The sequence below is a fragment of the Falco biarmicus genome, chromosome 11, assembly GCF_023638135.1.
Source record: "Falco biarmicus isolate bFalBia1 chromosome 11, bFalBia1.pri, whole genome shotgun sequence".
Classification (NCBI taxonomy): domain Eukaryota; kingdom Metazoa; phylum Chordata; class Aves; order Falconiformes; family Falconidae; genus Falco; species Falco biarmicus.
In genome coordinates, this window is record NC_079298.1 from 22,285,170 (window position 1) to 22,303,322 (window position 18,153).

Consider the following 18,153-nt stretch of genomic DNA (forward strand, 5'->3'; position numbering starts at 1 on the left):
CCGCTGCGGCCTGTTCTCGGCGGGAGCGGGTGCAGGCGCAGGCCGCCGCCTGAGCGGGGCCGCGCGGCAGCCCTCGGGTGCGCGGTGCATGTCAGCGGTAATAAAGTGCGAGGCGCTTCCTAAATGTGGAAAGGCTTCGTCTGTGCCCCTGTGTTTGGCGTGTGAGACCAGAGTTGTCCTTTATCCGTGGGAACCGCGGAAACCGGCCGTCACCGCTGGGACTGCTCCTCGGCCGGGGCCCTGGTGCCCCGAACATACCCCCGTGGCGGAGCCTGACCACGAGGGTGCGTGAGCACCGACCGTTCCACAGCCCCGCATGCCGGGCCAGCTGCCCTGCCCCTGGCCAGCCTTTTCTGCATGAACTGCGGTCAGCCGAAAAGAAATCTCACTGCTTTAGTTAAATTTGTAAATCAAGAAATGCAGGCCGAAGGAGTCATGTGGCTCCATGGCGTGTACAGATTCCTGCAGGAATTTGCAATCGTGCGCAGGCATAATCTTTGTCCAGGTATGTATGCTTACAGGTGACTATAATTTTACATACCCTACAATAAGGCATGAAATGAAGACTGTTGATATTTCACTGCCTCTCATGGTTGTTGTTTACATTCATTCTAATAGTTTAGCTTTTTATTTCAGTAAGAAGTGTGGAGCAACAGGTCAGCCCTCTTTTCATCTCTGTCAGCATCCATTCTTTGTTGGGGAGATGGTGATGATTCAGCCCTTGGACTAATCTCAGATGGGATGGATGTGCATTTCCTAGAAAGAGCCAGATACTACATTTTAGGATTAGGGGAGGTGGAGTTTGTTCATCCTTGTCCTCAAATTATCTGCCAGGGAGCAAGGCACTCCTCTTGACCTATGAATCAGGATGAGTGAACTCTAGAACTTTTTGGAGTGGTTTGACACCATTGCTTTATGGGGTGACCTGTCAAGCATATGAAACACGACGGCTGTGCACTTGTACCGCAAACACAATAGATCAAACGCATTGCAATTCTGCATCTGTCTGCATGTTTTTTCTGGCTGGATTTTTTTTCCTCTTGTTCATTCTGAACAAGTTGGACTTTTTGTGTCTGTACCAGCCTTGGAACCTGAACATTTCTTTCTCAATTTTAACAGAAACTTGTACCAGTTGAGGGTTCCAGTGGTTATTGCATATTTACAAGTAAAATATATACTTTTGAGCTTCCCTTTGCCATCTTAGGATCTGAAGTAAAGCGAATCTTTTTGATTTATGTCTCACGGTTCTACAGATTATGTTTTGGTTTTCTTTGCATCGGTGCAGCATGTAATTTTGCATTTGTTTTAAGCAGAGACTATTAAAAACAGTGTTAGCATGGTAAAATTTTCCACCCAAATGAGTAACCTCGGAAAAAATACTTCACTGCTTAATCATTGTTGACATTTGGAAACAACAAGGTTTTAATTAATAGCTATATTGATGATGTATGAATGTCAAAAAATCATTTATCTTTCCACTTAATTAGCTACATAAAAATAGTAATTAGGGACAACAGAGACCCAAGTCCAAATTATAGAAGGAAGAGGAAGAAAGCACCATAGTCCTTGTCAGAAAATAAACCACTACATTAAAACAAGACAGTAAATTCTATAGGGCAATTTAAATACTAATTTTGTCTGTGGTGATCTTTCCCCTTTTGTACCTTCATCAGTAAAAATAATTGATGCAGAATGTATCCCAGGTTGCCACGGGGTGTATAGCTACCAATTGTTTTATGTAAAGAATTTTTTCCCCAAGGCTTTTTTATATCTTCCCTTTTGCTCTTATTCTTCCTACCATGAGAAGTGTTAAAGAACTGCTTTCTATTAGGCATTTAATACAGAGAAAGAATCCCTGAATCTCATCAGCAGAGAGTGACATTAAGAACTTCAACTTATTTTCTCCTTTTCATGTTATTTCTTCTGTATGTATGTACTTCCCCTTCTTATATAGAATTCTTCTGTAAGGCCGTTCGGTGAAATTGATGAGGAACTGACCTAAAATGACTGAAGTTGGAAGGGTAGGGGTTTTTGCTAGGGAGGTCATTTAAAAATGAGGAGAAATAAGAGTGATGCCTACCTGTTCTTTGGGCTGTAAAATGAGGATCTGACAGTTCCTTTGACACAAAGCAAACATCCTGACTTTCAATAAATCTAAAAAGCTAACCAGTGAGATTGCCTCATAAACTAGAACAAGCGTTGGAAGTCTTCTTGCTCATTGGGAATCCTGCTTGAATAAAGAATATAGCTTTCAAGTAGTATCCACAGCAGATTGCAAGGGTTGAGGGAAGAGTCAGGGCTTGGTGAGACTAGTTAAAACACCTACTTAAAGATTGAAGCAATGGACTGCAAGCTAGATGCCATAAAGTTTTGCAGGCTTTTTTTTTTTTTTTCTGTTAGGAAAATTGAGTAGAGCCCATGAAGATCCCATTTGCCATGTAACACTGCTAATTATGTCTTTTCTCAGTAGGACATTTCTGTATTTGTGTGTTTTCATCATGGCAACTCCCTGTTCACTTAATACAGACAATGTTCTGGACCAGGGAGACTTCAGTCCAAGAACTGTTATGAGTAACAGAGCAATCAGGTTGCTCTGCACTAATTCAGTTGCTCTGCTTGCTTGGTGCTTGATTCCCATCTGTCAAGTGCCTTGAGAATACTTCGTCTCAGCATCAAACATACATGTGAAAGTTAATATGAAAAAGCACTAACTGTCCCAAAGTGTAGCACAGCATGGTAGCGTTAGCTAAATAACACGAAGTATAGGACTTCTGTGAGGAAGGCAATGGCTAGTGCTGCATACTGTTCTCCAGTCTGTAAAATTAATAATACTGCAAGTGATGGTATAACCTGTTTGTCTGGGAGGAAGCAGTGCATTTGCCCTGAAAAGTCATTTGACAGAAAGTGATGCAAATGCACTAATTGTAAGGGCTGTCTCTGGTACCTCTGCTACTAAAGCAGGAAGTTAGCTTTGAACTTACTGAAGGAGAAATAAGCCACGTTCATTCTAAATAATTGATCACTGTTCAAAAGAAAACCCTGAAACTCCTGAATGGGGAGAAAACAGGTTTTTATACAATAGTACAGTTTTTTCCATTTACCATTTGTGAAACAATGTTCCGAAGAAAAACCTGCTGCTATTCTTTCTACATGTGAATATTCTCTGTGGAAGCTTACTAGTACATCTGGTGCATGTCTCCTTTGAAAGTTACACTGGTGAGTAATAAATTGAACTGGGGAAGACTCATTCTCTTCATGTTTCAGTTTCTTTTGTCTCCAGTGGGAAAGGCTGCAATGGGAATGTAAACAGAAGTATTTTTTTCCCTGAAATGAAATGTAAGCAGCTTTGGCTATCTGGTGGCCATTCACTTTCTGAGATTCCACTTCAAGTGATTTAACATTAACTGTTAAACAATAGAGTCTTTCCAGCCAGCTGAAATACACCTTATATTCATGTTTTCTTCACTGGCGTTTTGAATAATTGCTTTCCTTTTCTTCTAATTACAAATTCTAAAAGTAGACCTATGAACAAGAGCGATTGTAGTGTTGTTTTCTTGAATAAGGTCTTTTTGCCTTGTTTTGGCTTAGAATGCAACTCTACAAGCAGTTGCATGACCAGAACGGAGGGGTAAAGAGCAATAGGGTGGAAGGAGTTGGGTGAGGAAAAGAGCAGGAACCTCTTACTCAGGCTTTGCTACTGGAAAAATTGTAACGTGGAACCATTTATCATGTTAAACCTCAGACATGTAGTTTGCCTTAGTTTCTGCATGATTATTTCATAGGAGAAGTGATTTGAAAATCAAGGTGTGTTATATAAGTAAACTTGATTATTTTTTTTTTCTACAGGAAACAATTCTTTCTTTTTGTATGCTTATGGTGTTTTGGTGGCAGAATTAGGATGTTACCAGAGTTGGGCTGTGGCAAAATTTGTCCCTTTTAGCAGCAGTTACTTTCAATTAGTTTGGGCTAAGTGCAATTTACTTTCTTGTGAGTCATTACAATTATGGGAATGTAATCTTAGAAGTCCTGATTTGTATTTGTAATCAATAACATCTGTAATATTTATGTTAACATTACAGTTAGTTCTGTGTTTTCGTGTTATAACAGCACTTCTCATATATATTTAAAATGACCCCCATTTGTTTAGATGCAAAGTGTTTGCAAGCACTTATACACTGTTTGTCCTAAATAGCCAAAAAGATAGAATGAAATTCCCCAAATAATGAGATTTATTCTCTATTGAAAATTAATTAGTTCTCCCATGCATGCTTGCCGTTCTTTACACTTTAATTTCCAGTGGTGTACTGTGGGGTCTAACTGCCATCAGTGACAAACAGCAAAGTGGTTGTGAGTTTACACAAACTCAATAAATAAGGTATCCTTCCCTCCCACTATTTAAAGATTTCCTGGAAACGCTAAGGTCTTTGTATGTAGTCTTTGGAAGTGGGGGAGGAGGTTGTTTTTAGAAATTTGTCAGGGTCTAAATATGGTGTTAGAATTTACAATCAAAGAAGCAGTTTGTAGGGAAAAATGTTTTTTTTCTAACAGGGATGAGCCACACTGCTAGCAGATGTTTCTTTAACCTACTACATCTGACAGCATGGCTAGAGAGCTGGTGCATGTAGCTTTGATGACACAAGGTCTGGTGACACTTTGGGTGCATTCTGAATGTGATTTTTATGAAGCAAGAACATTTGTAGTATACAGCACCAAAATTACATATTGCAACTTGCTGTAATTACTGGGTAGCATGTTCAGGGAGCAGTCCTTGTAACATAATGTAAACTAATGTTCTTCTGTCTATTCAAAAAGCCAGGAGAAAGAGACTTCTGTTTCAAATCTTAAAAGTACAGAGCGTCCTGGAGGTCACTGGGTGCCTCTGGCCTCTCAGCCTGTAAAAACAAGGCCTTTTAAAAAAATACTGCTAAAAATAGATTTGGACTCTGATATTACCTTCCTGGAAATATATCTTAAAATCTGTTTACAACGTTAAATGAAATTTGCAGGGGTACTTGGAGGTTAGAATGTAGCATTCTCTGCATACTCACTGCAGGTTTTTGAGGGGTTTTCCTGAGCTTTCCATGGATCTGTCAGGAGGATGAGAAGAAGTGCACTTTTTTATTTAGTCTTTCCTGAATTCCTGTGTTCAGAAGACTGGCCATTGCTTGTGCATTGGTCTCATTTACCAGCTTGCTTCAGTGCATACCTCTTCCTCTCTCAGACTGAAAATCAGGTAGCTGGGGCGGTTGCTGCTGCCATCACAGGCCATCTGGATTTCAGTACTTGGCCCTCAGCATTCCTAGGCCTGAAAAAAAGGCCCCTCACCCTTCAACGCTCTCTCCACCCTCTCCTTATGAGCGTACAAAATGCATCAGAACTGATACCCTCCACTGTAGAGACAGGTTTCTGAGATGAAAGTGAGGACAGTTTTGTGAGCTGTTTAGGTTTCCAAAAGCCTAGCATTGAATTAATGACATGCTGGTGTTGAACTGATCATATTAAAATAGAAGAGATGATGTGTTCTGGTTTTGCTCTACACTGTCTTTGATTTTCTTTTCCTCCCATTTTTCTTGTGTCTTTTCTTTATGCAGTTCTATTTAAAAATGTCATTTATTGACTATTGTTTTGGGGATGTCAGGTTTGGGGATTTGCCCAAATCCTGTTAAAGTCAAGTGAAAGTAATGACTCCACTAGCTCTCAGTGGAGATAAATTGAATTATTTGTAGAGTTTGCAAGAGCTGGATAAGTTATCTTGGCATTTTAATTTCTGTACATTTGTATATAATTCTTGCAAGACAATATTAAAATTTTGAAATCTGAAATTCCTTCTATTGCTTCTACCTTTTTAAAGACATGTAAGATGTCAAGCACAGTAAACAGTGTTAACAGAAAGCTGTCATAGTTAAAAGTCCAGCTGTAGCCAATATAACTCTCCTTCTGCACCATATTTTAACATTCTTTAATTATGTGATTACATAAAATTTAAAACCAGATCCCCCTCACATTTTTTTCATCAAACACAGGTGATGTGTAACACTGTTCTATCGATGCTTGTATACAGTAGTACAAGAGAATGCCCTTGCCTATATTACAGGTTAAATAAATGTTAGGAAATTACACATGATTTGCATTAGTTATTGTGAATTTAATGCATTGTTAGGGTGTCAAGAGAGTTGTTTGATTCCTGTTGTTGTGAATTAAACAGCGATAATAAGGCAGTTGCTTAGAGTTATGGTATTAATTATTTTGCTGACTGATGATTAATATATTACTGAAAATTAAAAATATGTTATGCATGTGGAAACACTTAGGAGTTTTCATGGCAGCTTCTGGTTTACTAACGCTCACCTGATTTCCAAATAGGGATCTTACGAGTGGTTTCATATTCTTTTTGGAATACTTTGAAGACAAACTATGTTGTCTGATTGTACCTTTGTTTGAAGACTGGTACAATTGTATTTACAAGCAGTTCTTAAGTAGATAATAGTCAAGCCAAAAGCTTGTATAAGCTTTGATTATTATTATTATTATTTAAAAGAAAATAATTGAGAAACTGTAAGGTAAACTTCAGTCACCTTTAAAGAGTACTGTACACACAAAGACAAAAAAAAAGTCTGTTTAAAGTGAAACTGAAGAGTTACTGCCCTGGACTTGTTACCTTCTCCCTTTGTGGTGTATTTTTGTAGTTAGGAACCAGATCATGAGAAACCTTGATTCCTGTAACTTCCACAGTGGTGATGGGGCGGTGTGCAGTACTGTGTTCTTGTCTAGGTTATTTTTTTTTATTGTTACAACATGCAGGAATTCTTTGGGACAGGCACTATGCAAAAGTCAAATGAAAAGGCTGTCCTTGTTTTAAGGAGATTTACTGAAATACGGACTTTTTAAAAGAAAGATTAATTACACAAGGTGCAGAGTATTACCTGCTCCAGCACCTGGCTTCATGTATTTTTCCCTAGGATAAATTGACATATAAGGGTTTGTTCAGTGCCCAGATGAATGCTATACATGAGTATCAAATTTGCAGAATTCTGAGCATCATGGACTTGCTGCATGGTATGCCTGGCACAGCCAGTGAGTCAGAGATGTCCAGTCTAACACTCAGTGCATATGCATGGAGTACAGTATGTCCAGAACGCATCTGACTTGTGTACTGCAGAACATGACGTTGGACTTGGACTAGAACATCTTGGTCTGCATATGTGCAGGTACTGTTGCCCAAGATACCTTGAATCTGGAAGTTCCCACTTTCAGTGGTGAGATTCCTGTTTCCACTGAGGCATAATTTCCACACAGAAAAAGAGGACGCCACCAGAGGAACGCCAGATGTGTAATAGCCATTACTCAGCAAATCAAATGAACAGGTGCTGAAATGTTGGCTCTTCAAGCAGTCCCAGTAGCATTATTATGGCACAATGTGTGTGTTTACAACAAAATAAATGTGCAACACTGGAAACCCCCCCCCACAACCAAGATGATGTAATTAGTGTATATTACAATACAATTTTTCTGCAATTTATTCAGTTAGACAACATATTTGTTGCAATTCACAAAGGCTTTTCAAAACTACTTACAATGTTGGCACGATATATTTTTAAGGTGGAACTCTTCCACCTTAGCATTTTTTTCATATATATCACATATACAATTAGGATTATTTTTCTATTTTCCTTATTTTTAATTTTCCTTGGTTTTATATTCAGTATTTTTCTAATATTTTTAGATATCTGAGTAAGCCGATCAGAGTGAGTGTTGCTTGTCAGCAAGACAGTGTTGAACAGTGTAATTGGAAGTGGAAACCTAAAATAATTCACCACTTGATCTGGAAGGCAAGGTTTATTTCTGTGTTTTAGCACTGATGTACTTAAATGTACTATTTCTTCTCTTTGTATCTTTCTTACCATGACTGCTGTATTAAATCTTAGGTTTGGAAGTTACAGTAAGGAGCACAATCACCTTCACATGGCTGGAAGTGCACAGAGGGACAGAAATCTGTCTGTATGAAATAACATGCAGATCCAGGCTTTAGAGAGGGGGGAAAACAGTAGACCTGCTGGCATCAATGGAGACTAAGAATTAAACTCTAGGTAAGAATCTATAATAGTGCCAATACAAAATTTGCAAATAATGACAATATTAACAAGTAGCACTGCTGAAAGCAGTGCCTTTGGTAGAAGACAGTATCAGAAGTGAAAGAAGAATGAATAGTACATTCTGCGGCTCCTAAACTGACAAAATTAGGACATAAAGTGTATTTCCTTTTGAAACAGTGTATTATAACACTTTAATATCTATGTCAAAATGCGAAAAAAAAGCTTTACTATTTAAGAGAAATCAATTTTGAAATCAGTTCTCCGAAAAATATAAAATTATTGCAAGTATTACTGAGTACTGTATTTGAGAACTAAGTGAAAAACAACTCCTTGTTTTCTTATTCAGGGCTTTTCTGACGGATTTCAACAGCATTTAGGTGTATATAATGGGAGTGTGCACCAGGTTTCATTGTTTCCTGTGCCACTAAGTAATATTCCTTCCTTGTTTCCTCAAGGCTTTTACAGATCAACAGAGGATGGAAAAATCACTAAAACTTATAGACACATTTTTGCAAAATCTTAAAAATTGGCAGACACTCAGGGGACGCTATATTGTCTGAAGAAACTACTTAACCTTTTCAGGCTAATGTATCTGCTGTTAAAGTATCTTAATAAAACATTCTTTCTGCACTGTGGAGCATGCTGAAAGAGGCATAGTTAAATGCTGTGCAGCTGCTATGGCATGTGCCAAAGTTTAGACTGATCTAAGCGAGGCTTAGAAGCAATCTTTAGCATACAGATGAGTGATACTGTCCCAGACATGCGCTCTGTCCTTTTACCTGATGTGCTGCTCCTCAAAATCTATCATGTAAATCAAAATACCTAGCATCACCAAGAACCGTGTTCTCCGCTTGAATTATGCTGATTTTAATTGACAGTCTGAACATCTTAAAAAAGCATTGCTTTCTGACCCTTTGCATGTTGAATTGTTGGGAAATTGTTTTTAGCACCCCTTGGCACCAATTTAATGCTTTTCAGTTGTATCCCATTACAAAGTACATCTTTCATTTTCTGTTGTTCTGACATCATCAGGTTCTAGTCACTACCTGGTTCTATGGTGCTCTTGTGGCCAAGAGCCCAGACTCCTATAAGGCAAAAGGAAATACGTGCATGTGAAGAGAAGAATCCGGTATTGTTTCAGGCTTCTTCCAGCTGTTTCTGGTGTGCTCTGTCTCTGAGATCAGGGAACCGAAAAGTCATGTTAATCTCAGAGCTCTCTGGTTTAAGCCTTTGGGAATGGAATGTTTTCTAGACCCCTAGTTTGCTGATCCCAAAGATGCACCCAGGTGCAGCTTTGTTTACCAAAGACCCAAGGACACATTTAACAAAGCTGCAGTACTGCCTCTGTTACAATCCTTTGTGCAGGCATGTCAAAGGAAAGAAAATGCATGGAGGAATGTGAAGTGGACAATGAAGGAAGCCAGGGGAGGATGACTGTGGGGAGGAAGAAAATGAAGTGACAGAAAAGGTGATAAGGATAAAATGGGAGAGGGCCAAAAGAGAAGTCAGAAGGACCTGGGAAAGAAAAAAAAGAGGCGGAGTTCTGTGGATCATAATCAGCACATCTGTCTTAATGTGGTTTGATGTTTTGTCCTAATGCTGACATGGTGCATTAGTGTAGCGCTTTGTAATGCAGCATAATAAACTCACAACGTGCTGTTTTACAGGTTTCAATAGCTTCTGGATGATTATAATCAGGACAGTAATACCAATAGAGAGGGTAATGCTGCAGGTGAGGTGTAACAGGGTGAAAGAGACAGCATGTGATGAGAGATAAATGGAGAAAACAGAAAAACTGGGAGAAAACTGAAGAAGGGAGACTGAGATAGAGGAAGAGGTTAGTGACCAGACAGCTTTCCAGAAACAAGCCCTTGTTCCATTACTGAGAGTAAGTACTACTGGCAGAAATGCTGTTTTAAAAGGGGAGGTGGCAGGAGCTAGGGAAGCTAAACTAACTGACTTAAGATGAAAAAGGGAGGGTGTGTTTAAAGGAAGTAAACTAAAGCAGGGGAACGTGAAAGTATTGTTTAGTACAGTGCTACCTAAAAATGTACCAGGATCTGTTACAGTGACCTGTGCTGGGAAGGTAAGACACATTCTGCAGCACTCAATCTGAGCAGGTGTAACACAATACGTATCAATACACAAAATGTGTCTGCTGTTTGGAAAATGAAGATAACACTTTTCCTTCAGGGAAGCATACAGCTCAGCAACTGTTAACTGGGTACATGTAGGGTGTTTAAAAAAAGACAACAAACGAAGCATGTAGATTCACTCTTTTTTTCTATGAATTTTTGTTTGAGGGAGTGAGGATTTTTTTAGAAATTGAGTCTTTTTTTTTTTTTTTTCTCCTTTTCTGTTTTCCTGACGTTTTTCAGCTTTAGCTAAAACCAAATTTGGATTTTTTTTCCAGTCTCCTCTTTTCAGTCTTGGGCTTTCTGAATTAAATGCTGTGATATTAGCTGCCTACAGTTACTGTGATTGGACTCCATGGGTGGCCCGAGTAATTTTCAGACAATGGAGCTGGTTCTTTTCTCACTCACACCAGTCTAACTCTTTGGCTTCAGTGGAGTTACTCTTGATTCACAGTGTTGTGAAAGGAGAATTGTGCTTGCTCTTTCATACGTTCTTTCATCTCCATGATATTTTTGCTTACATGTATAATTGATTTTCTGGGAGTATCTCCTGCTGCTGACAGGTAGACCTAGGAACTTCCTAAGACAGAAATAAATTTAAGCATTTTTTAGGTCACTGAGTTCAATCCACTGCTGCTGCAACACCATGTTATATAATTTTTTTCATATACTAATCAGGCTTTACCATTCATTAAGAGTCTATTTTTACTACAATTGGTAAATTCAGACAGAAAGGTTAGTTACATTCTGTGTAAGTTCAAAACCACAACCAAAGTAATTTTCAAATGCTCTGAAAATATTCTCCTTTCTCACATATGCCTCACTTTTCAGTACAGCAACCACGATAAAAGCTTCATTCTCGGCAGAAGTAGGCTCAGCTCTGAGAAAGCACGGTTCTGAAATTACAGGTGTGCTTGGGAAGAGGTACTGTGTAGTTTTCTATTTATGGTCACATCCCTCTCACAGATTTTAGTGGGAGTTACAAGCAGTCACCTGACAACATATTTTTACCATACCTGAAGTGCCACCCTGAAAGTAATTACAGAATGAGAAGGGTATGGAACAGGGTGTACAACTTGGCTGAGGATGGATTACTGCAGACTTCAACTTCCTTACATTGGGCTACCTTCCTCTTTACCACCCTGTCTTAGCAGACCCTGTCCGTTTCAGCAAAATTTGTTCCTTGTTTATGGAGTTCCTGGGCCTAATTGGCAGAAAGCTGAAAACGATGAATATATCAAAGAAGTTTAATTGTAATTAAAGCATAGATGAAAAGCAGAGCCCAATTTTTCTCTTATGCAGTGTAAATAAGATGATTCAGCTGAAGCCAACAGAATTATGCTGTTATCTGTGAATGCTACTGCGATATCTCCATGTTCTACCGTCCCTATGGTCTTTCAACCTGTGTGCCCAACATGGAATATAATTTCATTTTTTGCCCTGTGTTCCTAAATCTCTGTTCTACACATCACCTTAGCAAACCCATTGCCTGTAGTTCCCTACCCTGCTGAAGCCTGGCTTCAGAAGTGGCATTTGTTACTGGGGGAGTTCTTGACAGTTACCATATAGCGGTGGCATCTTTGGTTTGCAGCTGCTGGAGAATGGTGGCTGTGTATCACAAGGGAGTGTGGAAGAGATGTATTAGTTGTGAAAGCCAGACTGTGGTCACTGTGTAGCAACCAGCTGACTGTGATGCCACTCCGGTGACTGTTTATCCTGCCCTTTGCTACTGTACTTGTGATGCACAAATAGGTGCACAAGTTGCATCATCTAAGTATAGTAAGCCTCATACATTTGAGGAAATGCTCAAAGTAATTATTAAGTTCACGCGACGCTTTGTAGGAGTGGTAGAGTACACTCTTGGTTTTGTTGGAATTGCTTTGCACATGGAATACAGGCCCAGTGTCTTTGCTCTGAGGATCTCTTTGGGATTGCTGGACATGGGATACCCAAGGCGAGGCTGCTGCGCATATGCAGTAACATCCAACTTGATGAGATTATTAGATACCAAGAATCCCAGACACACAGGTGGCTCTCAGAATCTTCCTGGAGAACATTTCTGGTTGGAAAGACGACAGACAATGAATCTAAGGCAACCTGGACTTCTGGCAGCCGCATCTAATCACGTCTGCAGGCCTCCCTTCTACTGCAATACCTTCATACCTGTCACGTTAGAAAGGGGGGTTTCCATTAACCCTTTATATTTGATCAGCCTGTCAGTTTCCCAAGAAAGATGGGACCCTTGTGTCCGACCAGTCTGTCCACTACCTGCATTTTGATAGCCCGCCGTATTGGAGGGTGATTTGACTAACCTATTCAGGGTCCCCTGCTGACAGCGTCACTGAGTCAAATCCCTTATGTCAACTACTCAGACCTCTGGAGACTTACACAAAATGAACTTCAGCTGAAGATTTTTATTATACAAAATGCAAGTTTGTGACAGGATAAGGTTCAAACATTGCTGGTGATAATACACTGACTGCAAAACAAGCTTAAACCAATACTCCTAATAACAGCTAGCACGAGTTCGTCATAGAGTTCCTACCCAGTAGGCGTCCCTATGGAGAAGACAGGTTCAGCCCATCAGCTGATCCCAGAAGTTATGATGGAGTCTTCCCTAATTTCTCTTCTTTCTAACTTACTTTTATACCTTTTCTTTACATTTAGGTGGAGCTTGGGTGACTCTAGTCATACATATTTTTGTTACTGATAGGTGTAAAATTCTCTTGCTTTACCTTTAAAGGTAAAGTCAAATAAAAACATAAAATGCGTGCTCAGTGAAGGGTGGTCATGCCTTGGAGGCAGTTAACTTTGGGATGAGGTGCATGTGGTATTGCAATGAGATTATAATGAGCAAGGTTTGCCTGAGGAAAGTAATTTTGCCACAGTTGTTGGCTCAGCAGTGGGCATCGCGTGTATTCTTCATTTGACAAGCGCTATGTAGCTTATCAGCTGTGCGGTACCATCGAGTTCCCATTCCTGCAGGAGTACAACAGAGCCTGGCTGCGGTGTCTCCACTCTGCGCCACCCGTTACTGCTGACAGCACGTGGTAAGATGGCAGGGTGTGCTGCTTAGGGAGCCATGGTAAAGTAGACTCCGTGCATGCCGACCACCCTGAAAGTGGTAACTGTATGTTACCCTAAAAAGCTTTCTGTAATACTATGCTTCTATTAGGTCCCAGTTTTCCCTGATTTCCTCCAAAGTAATTTTCCCACAATACCCTATAGCCAGTTCTCTTTTATCTGCAAATTCTCTTTATCAGAAATCTGAGAGATATCCTGCTGAGTGCTCCCATGGAGAGCAGTCGCCAGCCAGGAATCCATACTGTATCGCCATTCTCAGCTTTACAGTCAATGAGCACATGTTGTTGGGCTGTCGAAAGATGGCATTGCCTCTGGTCATGATCTGCTGTGTGCTCCAAAATGTGCTGAACATGGGCCAAGGAGAGAGTGGTGGGGCAGGTCAAACTAGTTTCTTTCACCCACGCAGCACTGGGCCCAAGGAATTGTTTGGTAGGTTGTGTGCTACACAGGCTCTCTGATATAGAGGGGTTTGGGCAGGGTCTGGTTTGTCTTCTAGATGCTTCCTAACCTGTAAGTGTATGATGGTGACGCGTTGTTTTGAGGCTTAGAGCCCTGATAGGTGGTCTTTGGCAGAGTTACCTGTTCAGTTTAAGATATTGCCACTCTCAGCTGTCTGCTTTACCTTGCTGCTAGGTATTGCCACACTCTTGCGGTGGGGACTCCAGGTCACAGGCTGGCATATTAAAAAACTACAGACTTTCATTGTTGTCCTTTGCTAGAACGGTCATGACCTGAGGCAGCTGGGAGAAATAACATCTTAAAACACAGCAGCTAAATCTGCTGAAGCTTGTTGTTCAGAGCCTTTGGTTGTTAACCATGAGCGAAAACAGTCATTGCCTGCATCCACAGACCTGAGAACAACCATTCCTGCCTTCACTGCCACTGTAGATCCTCTGTCACCCCAGAGGTCCACAGCTTCTCCATGTGGAAGGCTGTTGTCAGAGTTACAACTTACAAGGGCAAGTGGTATGTACAAAGAAACTTCAAAGTCAGTGATGTTGGATTAAGCAGAAAGTACTGTTCTTTGGAAGGTGAATTATTGAACAAAAAAATTTTTCTGAATGTTTGTAGTTTATGTCATCTTGGAAATGGTTTATGATCCCACCATGCAGTTCTTAGGTTTTAGTGGCTGTTCTGTTTCACTAAAAACTGTAGACACAATAAAAATAGGTTGAAATCTTCCTGTATATGATGAATAAAATGACATCAGAGTAAAAGATGAGGGTTTTATCCCAGTTTTACTAAGATACTCTGTTGGTATGATACTGCTGTTTTTATTGGTCTACCTGTTTGTTTCTGGAATGGAAGAAGATTGAAAGCAGGAATGGGATCTCTTCCTTTACTCAGCTGAGAACATTTTGTGGAGTTTTGTTAACAAAAATCAGTTTAAAAGCTGGTCAACCATAAGACACAAGTGGGTAGTCCAGACTTCTGTAGTTCTGATGGTCACACTTACCCACAGTTTATGTTCAGCAATGGATTAAGCCAAGCTGGCTTGAAACAGTTACAGATGCTGGCGGGGCGCCCTGCTCACCTCCCACAGGTTACGGTTTCTACAGCAGGAATGGCTCAACGCCTCATTAATCAGTACCCCAGTTTCTGTGTGTTGCAGACTGGCACATCAAGGCAAGCTAGCATCAGTTTCTGTTCAGGCTCAGGCCACAGCATTCCTGCCCTGGGAGACATCTTGCAAGAGAGACCAGTGTACGTAGTTGGGGGAGATGATTTGCCAGCTGTAGCTTAATCTAGGGAGACATATATGTGAATACCTTCCACATTATGTTGTTTGAGAGAGGAGAATTTTTAAATTATTGATCTGAAGGATCAGGAATCCTTAACGGAAATGGAAAGCTGAGGTGGTTTAGGATGCGTATGGGAGCAGGACATGGCAAGAGCAACAAGAGTCCTGACCATTATGCTTTCCAGTTGGTAAAAAACCCAAGGCCATGCAGCATCATCATATTTAATTTTGTCAACGTAATTTGGCTTCTCTTTGATTTCTCAACATTATCCAACAGTTCAAAAATGTAAAATAATAAAAAAAAAGATGTGATTTTAGTCAAATCCAATTTATAAAAAGAGCAGGTGTCAGCAATAGCTGTTGTCAGTGTGGTGAGCACGTTGCCTGTGACCCCAGGTTGCTGCGCAGCGCCATCAGGGAGCGCAGAAACGGGTTCAAGGGGGCGGACGGTCCCATTAGCGTTTTTGCGGGGACGGGTTGAGACAATGGGGCTGCGTCCGCGCACGGCACCGTGACCAGGGCGCTGCGGGAAGGCGGGCGGGATGCGATGCCTAACGGCGGGGCTTCCTCCCCCAGGCGGGAGCTGTTCTCAGCCCCGTCCGTTCAGCAGGACCCGGGGGCCCGGAGCCCCTCCCGGGGCAACTGGCAGAGGCGGCCAGCGGGCGCCGGGGCCGGCGATGGCAGCTGCGGTACCGGGGCGGCCGGCCGCGGGCTGCCTCCCCGCCGCGCCGCGCAGGCGGCCGCTCCTCTGCGCTGTTACCGCGGCCGGCCGCCGCCGCCGAGCCCCGCCGCCCCAGCGCCCCTGCCGGGGGCCGCGCCTCAGCCGCCGCCAGGCCCGCGGGGCCGAGCGACAGGGGGAGCCGCTGCGGAGAGGGGAGGGGCCGGGGGAAGCCGCCGGCCCCTCAGAGGCGGCGAGCGCAGCCCGGCGGCAGGTGGCGGCGGCTGCTCGGCCCCTTTAAGGCTACGCCTGCCGTAACCCGATCGCCGCAGCCGGAGCCACCGGCGGAGCATCCTGCGCCTGGGAAGGGCTGTCCCGTCCCCGCCGCCGCGGGGAGGCATGGCGGAGGCGGCGGCGCGGCCCCGGTAGCCCCGCTCCCAGGTGCGGCGGGAGGGGGGGGGCCCGGCGGATCTGTCGGGGCGCTGAGGGGCCGGTGGGGCGGGGGCGGTGCAGCCCTGTCCCCCCCACCCCGCGGGGCTGCGCGGCGCGGCCGCTGCCCTCCCTCGGTGAGGGGCCGCCCCCCGCACGGCGCCGCCCCCGGGGCCGCGGGCCGCAGCCGGCGGCGCTGGGCGCTGTGACCGCGCAAAGTGCGGCGGCTGCCCGCCTCCGCCCGCCGCCCGACCGCGCAGCCGGTGCCGCGGCGGCTGTGTGCGGCGCCCGCCTGCCGGCCGGGGCTGTCGCCGGGGCTGTCGCCGCGGGCGGGCGCGGTGCGAGCGGCGGGCGCCTGGGCCGACGGGGAGAGCCAGGTAATGCCCGGCGCGGGGGAGCGCCCGGCGGCTGCTGCTGAGCCGTGCGCCGCCCGGGAGCTCGTCCGTCGGGGTCCCGGTGCCGCTCCGGGCCGGGGGGCTGCCCCTCCCTGTTGCTTTCCGACTGCGAACTTCTCCCCGGGTTGGAGGGGATCGGTGCCGGGAGCCGGCCGCGCAGCCCGTTTACCCAGCCGTTACAAAAAGCGTGCTCATCGAGGGGCTTGGGGGTCCTAAGAGCAGAAAGCAAAGCGGAGCATGGGGTGTTAGTTAGCCCTCGCAGAAAAAGGAATGGCTTAAGCTGTGAGTAGCTCGAATTTTATTGTGTTTTCTCCTCCGTGCTGCTTATTGAACTAAGTAAGATACTGAATGCAGGGTGCCTCATTGAGTAGGAGCAATGGAAACCACCGTTCAGAACCAACAGCGCAGCAAAACTCAAGCACTGCAGATGTTTTATTACTGGGTTTATTATAAAATGTGCAAAGAGTCAGTAGTCCCGCGTTGCTCTCTGCAAATTAGTGTGGCAAGTTTTATGGTGATTGGATTTGGCTTTCGGTTTTAAACGGATCAGGAGAGCATGTGGCTGAATGGGATGTCCTGGTATCACTGGCAGCTTTAGGTGTAATCTTGTTTGGAAATTGATCCCACTCATCTTGAAATCCAGCCTTAAAGAAAGCAAGGGCTGCAGGCCTTATGCCTTCCCCTGGGCCTCTTCGCTGAGTCTTGTGGTGATACAGTTGCGTTTCCCATTTTTATGATGTAAAAATTGCTGTGGAAACAGTGAAATGAGGAGAAGAGAAATGCTAAATGCCGTTGATGGTACAGTGCTTGGTAACTCTTCCATTCCTTTATCCTCTTTCACTAAGTGCTGACTTGTTTCTGTGAGAAGTTCTTAAGGGTATCGCGTTGGGGGTGAATGAATGTTGAGTCTTAATGTTGTTGGGTTTTTTCTTCTAAATTTCTAGTAGGACAGAATTGCAGGAAAACCACAGCATGGCAATAGCACATGAAAAGAGCGTACTTTCCGCTCTTGCTGAGTGTGATTGATAAGCTGTGTTGTTAGCTTTTTCAAAAATACTGGGGTCAACAGAGTAACCTGATACAGCATTAGACATGTGTAAGCAATACCTAGCTGAAGATTGTTAGTTTCAAGTGTTTGTTGATACTTATTTACCTAAAGACTGCACTGAAAAGCTGCAAGAGTGAAGTTCTGATCATTAGTAACTACTGTCTTAACTGAATGGCTAAGACAGTAGTTTTTGGGTAAGCTAGGAAGAGACCACTGCTAAAAAAGTAACTGTGAAGAGCCAAGCTGGAGGTAGGGTTTTGATAAAAGAACTACTTTGTAATTCAGGAAAAAAAGTACTATCTCCCCACCCAGCCTTCCACTAACTCAGAAGTGGTATCAGCTGACTGAATGGTAATCAATGACTATGCAGTTTGGGTGATAAAGTGTCTGCTCATATATAATCCATGAACTTCTGTATCTTGATCAGGCTTTGCTGGCCGGCTATAAGAAGATACCGGGGCAGAAAAAACACAGTGTAGTTGAAGCCACCTTTGACTTACTAACTTTGGCCATAGTCCTGAGGGCAAAGAAATTGTATGTAATCAGAAGCTTATTATTTTTCTTTTAAGT

General features: G+C 43.1%; 1 protein-coding gene across 4 annotated transcripts in view; it reads left to right on the top strand.

Annotated features, from left to right (window-relative positions):
- Positions 1-74: 74 nt before the first annotated feature.
- TLCD4 (TLC domain containing 4) overlaps positions 75-18,153 on the top strand; it is a 45,752-nt gene continuing 27,673 nt past the window's right edge. The window contains exon 1 of one of the 4 annotated variants that reach the window (XM_056355180.1): positions 75-505. The gene's annotated coding sequence lies outside the window, so the exon portion shown is untranslated. Of the gene's footprint in view, positions 506-15,968; positions 16,153-16,353; positions 16,518-16,552; positions 16,818-18,153 lie in introns of those variants that run through there. The other 3 variants (XM_056355177.1, XM_056355178.1, XM_056355179.1) reach the window with 3 other exon arrangements.